Genomic DNA, 9,633 nt, shown 5'->3' with positions numbered 1-9,633 from the left:
GATGATTCTGAGGTCAAAGTGATTGAGAATTCTGGTGAGGAGGAGGACCGGGCATGATGCCATAGAGTGCAGGTCCATCCTCTACTCCAGCAGAAAGCGCTGGTGGAGCAATTGCTCCCAAATGGGGGGCCCTGGGGAGGGCCTATTACGGAGAAAATGACCATTCGGGAGTACACAGCGCCGGAGCTTAGCTAGCTCGCCAAGCCAATTAAACAGCATCTGCGGGAAACAATAGCCGCTTGGTTGGTGAGGCTGTAGGACACGGGAGGAGATGGCCTTTCCCTATTGGGGATGGAGGTGGAAAAACTGAGCAGTATTACTACCCTCCCCACCATATGGTAACATCTCCACAAAGCCCGATCAGTGCCGGGAAATCACTCCCGCATTGACTGGCTTGTTAGTGCCCTGAGAGAGGCATGGCCAAATGAGTGGAACCTCCCAGGGCTTCCCAGTATCTGGAGGATGGTGAAAGAGGTCCAGGCCTTGAGGGAATTGGGAGTGAAGCAGGCAGTTTATGCTGCCACATTCCAAGGACCTGACTGAGCTGTCTTTACGGTGGGGATGAAGAATAAGCTTTTGTCAAACCCTCCATGGGAGTGGCACTGGCCGCTCATACTCTTGTAGACCCCCATGGTGGAACAAGATGTCTATGACGTGCGGGAAGCGATAGCTGACCTAGGGGAGACGGAAAAGGGGCGTGACCGAGTGCAGTTTGTGACACAGGATAATTTGGCAGATAGGGCCCAGTCAAGTGGGACCGGGTCGGATGCCAAGGGCTCCGGGGGATGGGGTCCTGTCCGAGTGACACATAAGCAAGTATGGTACGATCTGGTATAAGCTGAAATAGATAAGGCACAGATTGATGGACAACGAAATGTGGTTCTCGTAAAGCTATGGGAGGACTTGAGACTGGAACAGCAGTTCCGCAGGATCTTGTCTGTCCCTCCCCGGAAGGAAACAGAGGGTAGCCACGAATCAAAAAGAAGGATCATAGAGGAATTGGATGATGGTTGGGTGGCACCAGTCCCCCTAGACTAGGGGTGGGCCCGAGGTCACCCCCAGGGTACGGGTCACTGGGGGAGACTGAGGCCCCATGTTACCCTGACCATCCACTGGGGACCCCAAAACCGAGAGCAGACATGGGCCCTGGAGGATACTGGGGTAGAATGTACCCTCATACACTGAAATCCCGAGCGACACTCGGGATCCTGGGTGACTTTTGATGGCTATGGGGGTAAAGGGATCCGAGTAAAACGAACCCCATTATGGATGAGCATGGGGCAGACCCCTCCTAAGGGATATGTAGTGCATATATCCCCGGAACCAGGAAACATATTAGGGGTGGATATTCTGGCAGGGAGGACTCTACAGACTACCTCCGGGGAGTTCCACTTGTGAGTGCGAGAGTTTAAGGCAGTACTGAGAGGGAGTGCAAAATGGGAGCCTGTATGGCTCCCAGAGCCCAGTCGAGTTGTTAATACCCAGCAGTATTGGCTTCCTGGCGGGAAGGAAGATATCTCACAGACAGTAAGGGTGGTGGAGGAGGCAGGGATCCTACGGTCTGCACAGTCCTCTTTTAATAGCCCTGAGTGGCCGGTCTGAAAAACTGACAGGTCATGGCATATGACAGTAGACTACTGGGAATTGAATAAGATGGTACTGGAGATGCACTTGGCAGTGCTGAGCATCTGAGTGTACTGGAGGATGTGGTGCTACACCTGGGAATCATTCACACAGTGCTAATGCGTTTTTTGGTGTGCCCATTCAGGCAGCTACTCAGGATCAATTCGTATTCACCTGGGAAGGACGGCAGTGGACCTTCACCATGTTACCACAAGGGTATATCCACAGCCCTACCATCTGTCATGGGCACGTGATCTGGAGAATGGGCTCCCTTTCCCAGAGAGAATCACCCGGTTTATATTGATGATGTTATGCTAACTGGTACAGATGCCATTGCTTTGCAGGTCTGCCTGAAGCAGCGATAGAGCACCTCCAGGAACGAGGATGGGCGATAAACCCCGACAAGGTGCAGAGACTGGCATCAGCGGTCTAATTTTTGTGGCGAGGGTTACCTGGTCGGGTAAGAACCATCTAATGCCGGGGTCAGCTATAGACAAGATTCGCGCACTAGGGCCCCCATGCAGTGTCAAAGAATTGCAAGGGTTCCTGGGCCTGGTAGGATACTGGAGATTGTATATCCCTCACCTAGCCCAGTGCCTGCGGCCGTTGTACCACTTGGTGCATAAGGGGGCAGTTTGGAATTGGACAGTAGAGGTTCAGCAGGCATTCGAGAAGGCCAAACTGTTGTCTTGGCAAGCTCGGGGGCTGCAGGCTCCAGAGCCCCCCATCCCCATGACGCTGGATGGCAGCGTTTACCTGGATGGGTTCGGCTAAGTCCTGTGGCAGCAGCAAGTGGGAGCCACCGTCCCAATTGGATTCTGGTCCCAACTATGGAAGGGGGCAGAAAGCAGGTATTCACCCATTGACCAACAATTACTAGCCTTGTATAATGCAGTCCAGCAGGTAGAAACCCTTATGAACATGGTCCCGGTCGTGGTGTGGACTGCATGTCCCATCAAGGAGCAATCATAGTATTAAAATGTGAAGAGCAAAGTATGCCAATGAGCAGGCAAATTCATTAGCCATTTGGTGAATGAATCAGTGTTTCCAATTTCCGGGATCGAGGGATTGGTTGACCGACTGAAGTCGGCTGTGGCACAGATGCCTACCCTGTGCAAATGGCATGTGTATCTGTAGCAACGTGCAACCTTCTCAGCCAGCCCCATGAAGGCCGAGTTGCACTCCCTATTAGGGCCAGTGACTTACTTGTCGGACATGGGTCATATTCCGGACTGGCCCCCTCCAAGCCCGGCCAGAAAATATTCGAGAAGGGATTGGACCAATTCCGCAGGAGGCCTGGTACACAGATGGGTTGTCTTCCAGAACCGGATGGTCCTGGATATTTTAACTGCAGCTCAAGGAGGGACCTGTGCCCTGTTTGGGCCAGAGTGCTGTATATTCATTCAATAGTATTTATTGAGCGCTTACTATGTGCAGAGCACTGTACTAAGCGCTTGGGATGAACAAGTCGGCAACAGATAGAGACAGTCCCTGCCGTTTGACGGGCTTACAGTCTAATCGGGGGAGACGGACAGACAAGAACAATGGCACTAAACAGCGTCAAGGGGAAGAACATCTCGTAAAAACAATGGCAACTAAATAGAATCAAGGCGATGTACAATTCATTAACAAAATAAATAGGGTAAGGAAAATATATACAGTTGAGCGGACGAGTACAGTGCTGTGGGGATGGGAAGGGAGAGGTGGAGGAGCAGAGGGAAAAGGGGAAAATGAGGCTTTAGCTGCGGAGAGGTAAAGGGGGGATGGCAGAGGGAGTAGAGGGAGAAGAGGAGCTCAGTCTGGGAAGGCCTCTTGGAGGAGGTGATTTTTAAGTAAGGTTTTGAAGAGGGAAGAGAATCAGTTTGGCGGAGGTGAGGAGGGAGGGCGTTCCAGGACCGCGGGAGGACGTGACCCAGGGGTCGACGGCGGGATAGGCGAGACCGAGGGACGGTGAGGAGGTGGGCGGCAGAGGAGCGGAGCGTGCGGGGTGGGCGGTAGAAAGAGAGAAGGGAGGAGAGGTAGGAAGGGGCAAGGTGATGGAGAGCCTTGAAGCCTAGAGTGAGGAGTTTTTGTTTGGAGCGGAGGTCGATAGGCAACCACTGGAGTTGTTTAAGAAGGGGAGTGACATGCCCAGATCGTTTCTGCAGGAAGATGAGCCGGGCAGCGGAGTGAAGAATAGACCAGAGCGGGGCGAGAGAGGAGGAAGGGAGGTCAGAGAGAAGGCTGACACAGTAGTCTAGCCAGGATATAACGAGAGCCCGTAATAGTAAGGTAGCCGTTTGGGTGGAGAGGAAAGGGCGGATCTTGGCGATATTGTAGAGGTGAAACCGGCAGGTCTTGGTAACGGATAGGATGTGTGGGGTGAACGAGAGGGACGAGTCAAGGATGACACCGAGATTGCGGGCCTGCGGGACGGGAAGGATGGTCGTGCCATCCACGGTGATGGAGAAGTCTGGGAGCGGACCGGGTTTGGGAGGGAAGATGAGGAGCTCAGTCTTGCTCATGTTGAGTTTTAGGTGGCGGGCCGACATCCAGGTGGAGACGTCCCGGAGGCAGGAGGAGATGCGAGCCTGAAGGGAGGGGGAGAGGACAGGGGCGGAGATGTAGATCTGCGTGTCATCTGCGTAGAGATGGTAGTCAAAGCCGTGAGAGCGGATGAGTTCACCGAGGGAGTGAGTGTAAATGGAGAACAGAAGAGGGCCAAGAACCGACCCTTGAGGAACTCCAACAGTTAAAGGATGGGAGGGGGAGGAGGCTCCAGCGTAGGAGACCGAGAATGATCGGCCAGAGAGGTAAGAGGAGAACCAGGAGAGGACAGAGTCCGTGAAGCCAAGGTGAGATAAGGTATGGAGGAGGAGGGGATGGTCGACAGTGTCAAAGGCAGCAGAGAGGTCAAGGAGGATCAGAATGGAGTAGGAGCCATTGGATTTGGCAAGAAGGAGGTCATGGGTGACCTTAGAGAGAGCAGTCTCGGTAGAGTTGAGGGGACGGAAGCCAGATTGGAGGGGGTCTAGGAGAGAATGGGAGTTAAGGAATTGTAGGCATCGATTGTAGACGACTCGTTCTAGGATTTTGGAAAGGAAGGGTAGTAGGGAGATAGGACGATAACTGGAGGGGGAAGTGGGGTCAAGAGCGGGTTTTTTTTAGGATGGGGGAGACGTGGGCATGTTTGAAGGCAGAGGGGAAGGAGCCCTTGGAGATTGAGTGGTTAAAAATAGAAGTTAAGGAAGGGAGGAGGGCAGGGGCGATGGTTTTAAGAAGGTGAGAGGGAATGGGGTCCGAGGCGCAGGTGGAGGGGGTGGCACTTGCGAGGAGGGAGGAGATCTCCTCTGAGGATACTGCAGGGAAGGATGGGAAAGTAGGGGAGGGGGTTGGTGTGGGGGAGGGGAGAGGCGGAGGGGTGACTTTGGGGAGCTCAGACCTGATCGTGTAGATTTTCGTGAGGAAATAGGTGGCCAGATCATTGGGGGTGAGAGATGGGGGAGGGGGAGCAACAGGGGGCCTAAGGAGAGAGTTAAAGGTCCGGAACAATCGGCGGGGGTGACGGGCATGGGTGTCGATGAGGGAGGAGAAGAAGCTTTGCCTGGCGGAGGAGAGGGCAGAGTTAAGGCAGGAAAGGATAAATTTGAAGTGTGTGAGGTCGGCTTGGTGCTTGGACTTTCGCCAGCATCGCTCAGCAGCTCGAGCATAGGAGCGTAGGAGGCGGACGGAGGAGGTGATCCAGGGCTGTGGGTTAGTGGAGCGAGAGCGGCGGAGGGAAAGGGGGGCGAGAGAGTCGAGATGAGTAGAGAGGGTGGAGATGAGAGCGGAGACCCGCTCGTCGAGAGTGGGAAGAGAGGACAGGGCGGTAAGGTGAGGAGAGATGCTATTGGAAAGACGGATGGGATCGAGAGAGCGGAGGTCTCTGTGGGGCAGTAGCGAAGATTTGCAGGGGGAGGGAGTGTGAGAGATGAGGCAGGTGAGAAGGTTATGGTCAGAGAGAGGGATTTCAGAGTTGGTGAGGGAGGAGATAGTGCAGCGGTAGGAGATGACGAGATCGAGGGTGCGACCGAGTCGGTGAGTGGGCGCGGTATGGTGGAGGAGGAGGTCGGCAGAGTCGAGGAGGGATAGCAGGCGGGCGGCAGAGGAGTCGTCGGGTACATCCGTATGGATGTTGAAGTCTCCAAGGATCAGAGTGGGCAGAGAGAAGGAGAGAAGGAAGGTGAGAAAGGGGTCAAGGTGGTTGAAGAAGTCGGAGGTGGGACCGGGAGGGCGGTAGATGACGGCGACAAGTAACTGGAGTGGGTGGTAGAGGCGAATGATATGGGCTTCGAAGGAGGGGAAGGAGAGGGAGGGGGAGGAGGGATAGTGCGGAAGCGGCAACGGGGCGAGAGGAGGAAGCCGACGCCTCCTCCCTTACCGGTGAGTCTGGGGGAGTGGGAGAAGGAGAGGCCTCCGCTGGAGAGAGCGGCGGCGGAGACCGTGTCTTCGGGAGAGAGCCACGTTTCCGAAAGGGCGAGGAGGAGGAGAGAGCGGGAGAGGAAAAGGTCATGGATGAAAGGTAGCTTGCCTGTAACAGAGCGGGGGTTCCAGAGGCCACACTTGAAAGTAGCTGTGGGTGCAAGGGGAGGAGGGGGGGAAGGGCGGGGGGAGGGGAGGGTTTGGATGGGAAGGAGGTGGCGGGGCCCTGGACGAGGAGAGGGGGATGAGGGGTGGCGGTGGGACAAGAGGACTGGGATGGGGCATGGGTGGGGAAGAGAGAAGGGGGGAGGGGGTGAAGAGGGGTTTGGTGGGGGAAGAGTAGGGGGAGGGGGAAGAGGGGTAGCGCTGGTAAAGTGGGGTTCTAGGGCGGGAGAGAGGAGGGGGGGAGGAGACAGAGGAGAGAGCGGGAAAGAGCTGAGCGAGAGAGGGGAAGGGGAAGGGAGGGGAGGATAGGAAGGGGCGGGAGGGGGGAGGGGGGAGGAGGGACATGGCGAGGCCAGAGAGGTGGGTGGCAGCACTGACAACAATAAACAGTAATAAACGAAATCGGTAATATAGCAACATGATACAATATGATACAATACAGTAGTGCTAATATAGCAACATGATACAGTATGATACAATATAGTCGTGTTAATAAAAGGGGTGATGATCAGGGTCGGGGGTAGACTCGATTAAGGGGCGACCTGATCAAATTCAAAGTCTGACGACAATAAACAATAAAAAGCGAGATCGCAAATATAGCAACACGCTACAGTAAGGCACACTACAATAGTGTTAATAAGCAGGCGATGACCAGGGTCGGGGGACGAGCCGACCCTACCCAATCAGACTCAAAGTCAAGCGGCCAGCGGCCGAGAGAGTCCCAGAGCTCATGACCAAATAACCCTGTGGCGGCGGGGGGGCCCTGAGGTTGTCCGGGGTGGGTGGCGGCCGTAGGCGGCGGCTAAGGTAAGGTAACATGGTGAGAACAAGGACGTCGTCGCCTGGGGCGGGGGCCTACCCAAAACGTTATAGTTGCATTAGCCCAAGCAAATCAGGCCGTGAGGGAAATTGCGGAAATTGAATGAATATTGAATGAATGAATGAATTGAATGAATATTGAATGAATTGAATGAATGAAAAAAATTGAATGAATATTCACCAAATGGCTAATGAATTTGCCTGGTCATTGGCATACTTTGCTTTTCACATTTTAATACTATGCTTGCTCCTAATATGCTGCGGGATATATTGCTACTACAGCATCATGCTCATGAACAGGGCCGCTGATAGCTTATTTTAGTTAACATTATTATTTTCCCCTGGGCGTGTGATTGGGGATCTTTGTGGAAGAAGAGAACGCGTTAGTATTGTATGGGTGATGTCCTTGAAGGGGTGAAGTGTATGGTCAGACTCCATGGGAAACATTTGGGCTAGCACAGTCAAGGCCGACCCCTGCTCCATCCCAACTCGTTAATTGCACAGCGCTGGCATAGTGCCAACCTCAGGTGGGAGGAAGATGGACCTGCTGGAGGAAGAGGCCCCTTGGCAGCAACAAGACCATACAGTGAATGACCGCCAAGGACATACCACCTCGCGAATCTTGGGGTCACAGAGATATCTGGAAGGGAGCATCGAGCCAGGTGGCCAATGCCTCTCCCCACCCCACCACCCCGCCATACAGACCCCCCTTTGTTTTGGCACACCAGAGGGGATATAAGGCAGTGCATGCCGGGGGAGGGTGTGGTGTGATCTCTCCAAGTCCCCCAGCTGCCACGAATTGTTCAGTGGGTAAGCCCTCCCGCGTCCACTCTAAATAAACCGTCAACCTGGACTTATCCGCCTCTTTCTTCTGTATTCCGGTACAATTGATGCATGGGAGACAGGCAGCCTACGCAGGTTCCGGTACCACCCGGTACACCCCCCAGACTTTGTCCTGAAGGTCTGGCTCTGAGCCCTTCTCCTTCCAGTTTGGGACCCCTGGCTTTAGCCTTCCAGGCCTGGCTCTGAACTTTTCTCATTCCAGGCCTGGCACCCAATGCTTTTCGTTCCAGTTTGGGCCCCCCCACCTTTGACTTCCATACCTGGCCCCCAACTCTTCTCGTTCCAGGCCTGGTCCCGAAAGCTTCTCTTTACAGTTTGGGCCCCTCTGCCTTTGCCTTGCAGGTCTGACCCTGAACACGTCTCAATCCAGTTTAGGCTCCCCAGTTTTTGTCTTGCAGATTTGCCCCCCACAGACTTTGCCCTGCAGGCCTGGCCCCCAACCCGTTTCGTTCCATGCCTGGCCTCAAAGCCTTCTCATTCCAGTTTGGGTCCTCCTGCCTTTGACGTGCAGGCCTGGACCCCAACCTTTCTTGTTCCAGACCTGGTCCCCAACCCTTCTCGTTCCACACCTGGCCCTGAACTCTTCTCATTCCAGTTTGGGTGCCCCGGCCTTTGCCTTGCGGGCCTGGCCCCCAACTGTTTTCTTTCCAGTTTGGGCTCCCCTGTTTTTGCCTGGCAGGTTTGCCTCACCAGACTTTTCCTTGCAGGCCTGGTACCGAACACTTCTCATTCCATTTTGGGCCTAACCCCTTTTGCCTTACAGGCCTGGGCCCCAACACTTTTCGTTCCACGGCTGGCCCCCAACTCTTCTCGTTCCAGTTTCAACCCCCCGGCCTTTGCGTTGCAGACCTGGGCTCCAACATTACTCGTTCCATCTTGGGCCCCCCAACCTTTGACTTGCAAGACTGGCTCTGAACCCATTTCGTTCCAGGCGTGGCCCCCAACCCTTCTCATTCCAGTTTGGGCCCTCCCGCCTTTGCCTTCCGGACCTGGCCCCCAAAACTTTTCATTCCATGCCTGGGCCCAAACTCTTCTCCTTCCAGGTTGGGGCCCATCACCTCTGCTTTGTGGGCCTGGCCCCCAACTCTTCTTCTTCCAGGACTGGCCACCAACCCTTCTCGTTCCAGTTTGGCACCCCCGGCCTTTGCCTTGCAGACCTGGGCCCCAAACCTTCTTGATCCAGGTCTGGCGCCCAACCCTTTTTGTTCCAGTTTGGGTCCCCCTGCCTTTGCCTTGCAGACCTGGCCCCCAACCCTTCTCGTTCCACGCCTAGACCCCAACCCTTTACATTTAAGTATGAGTCTCCCTGCATTTGCCTTCCAAACCTAGCCCCCAACGCTTCTCTTTCCAGGCCTGGCCTCAAGCTCTTCTCCTCCCAGTTTGAGTCCCCCTGCCTTTGCCTTCCAGACCTGGCCCCCAACCCTTCTCGTTCCATGCCTGGCCCCCAACCCTTCTCGTTCCAGTTTGGGACCCCCGCCTTTGAGTTGAGAGTCTGGCTATGAGCCCTTCCCATTCCAGGTGTGGCCCCCCTACCCTTCTCGTTCCAGGGCTGGCCCCCAAACCTTTTTGTTCCAGTTTGGGATCTCCAGTTTTTGCCTTGCAGATTTGGCCCACCAGACTTTACCTTGAAGACCTGGGCCCCAACTCATCTTGTCTGGCCCCGAACTCTTCTAGTTTGGGTGCCTCCGCCTTTGCCTTGCAGGCCTGGCCCTGAAAATTTTAGTTCCAGTTTGTTTTCCCCAG

General features: G+C 54.8%; 1 long non-coding RNA gene across 1 annotated transcript; it reads left to right on the top strand.

Annotated features, from left to right (window-relative positions):
* Positions 1-744: 744 nt before the first annotated feature.
* Positions 745-7,900, top strand: LOC114814959. Its single transcript, XR_003762750.2, has 3 exons — positions 745-821; positions 1,968-2,083; positions 7,552-7,900. It is a non-coding gene; the product is annotated as an uncharacterized LOC114814959 (long non-coding RNA).
* The last annotated feature ends 1,733 nt before the right edge of the window (positions 7,901-9,633 follow it).

This window comes from Ornithorhynchus anatinus, chromosome 1 (assembly GCF_004115215.2).
Source record: "Ornithorhynchus anatinus isolate Pmale09 chromosome 1, mOrnAna1.pri.v4, whole genome shotgun sequence".
Lineage (NCBI taxonomy): Eukaryota > Metazoa > Chordata > Mammalia > Monotremata > Ornithorhynchidae > Ornithorhynchus > Ornithorhynchus anatinus.
This window is presented reverse-complemented; position numbering and strand designations above follow the sequence as displayed.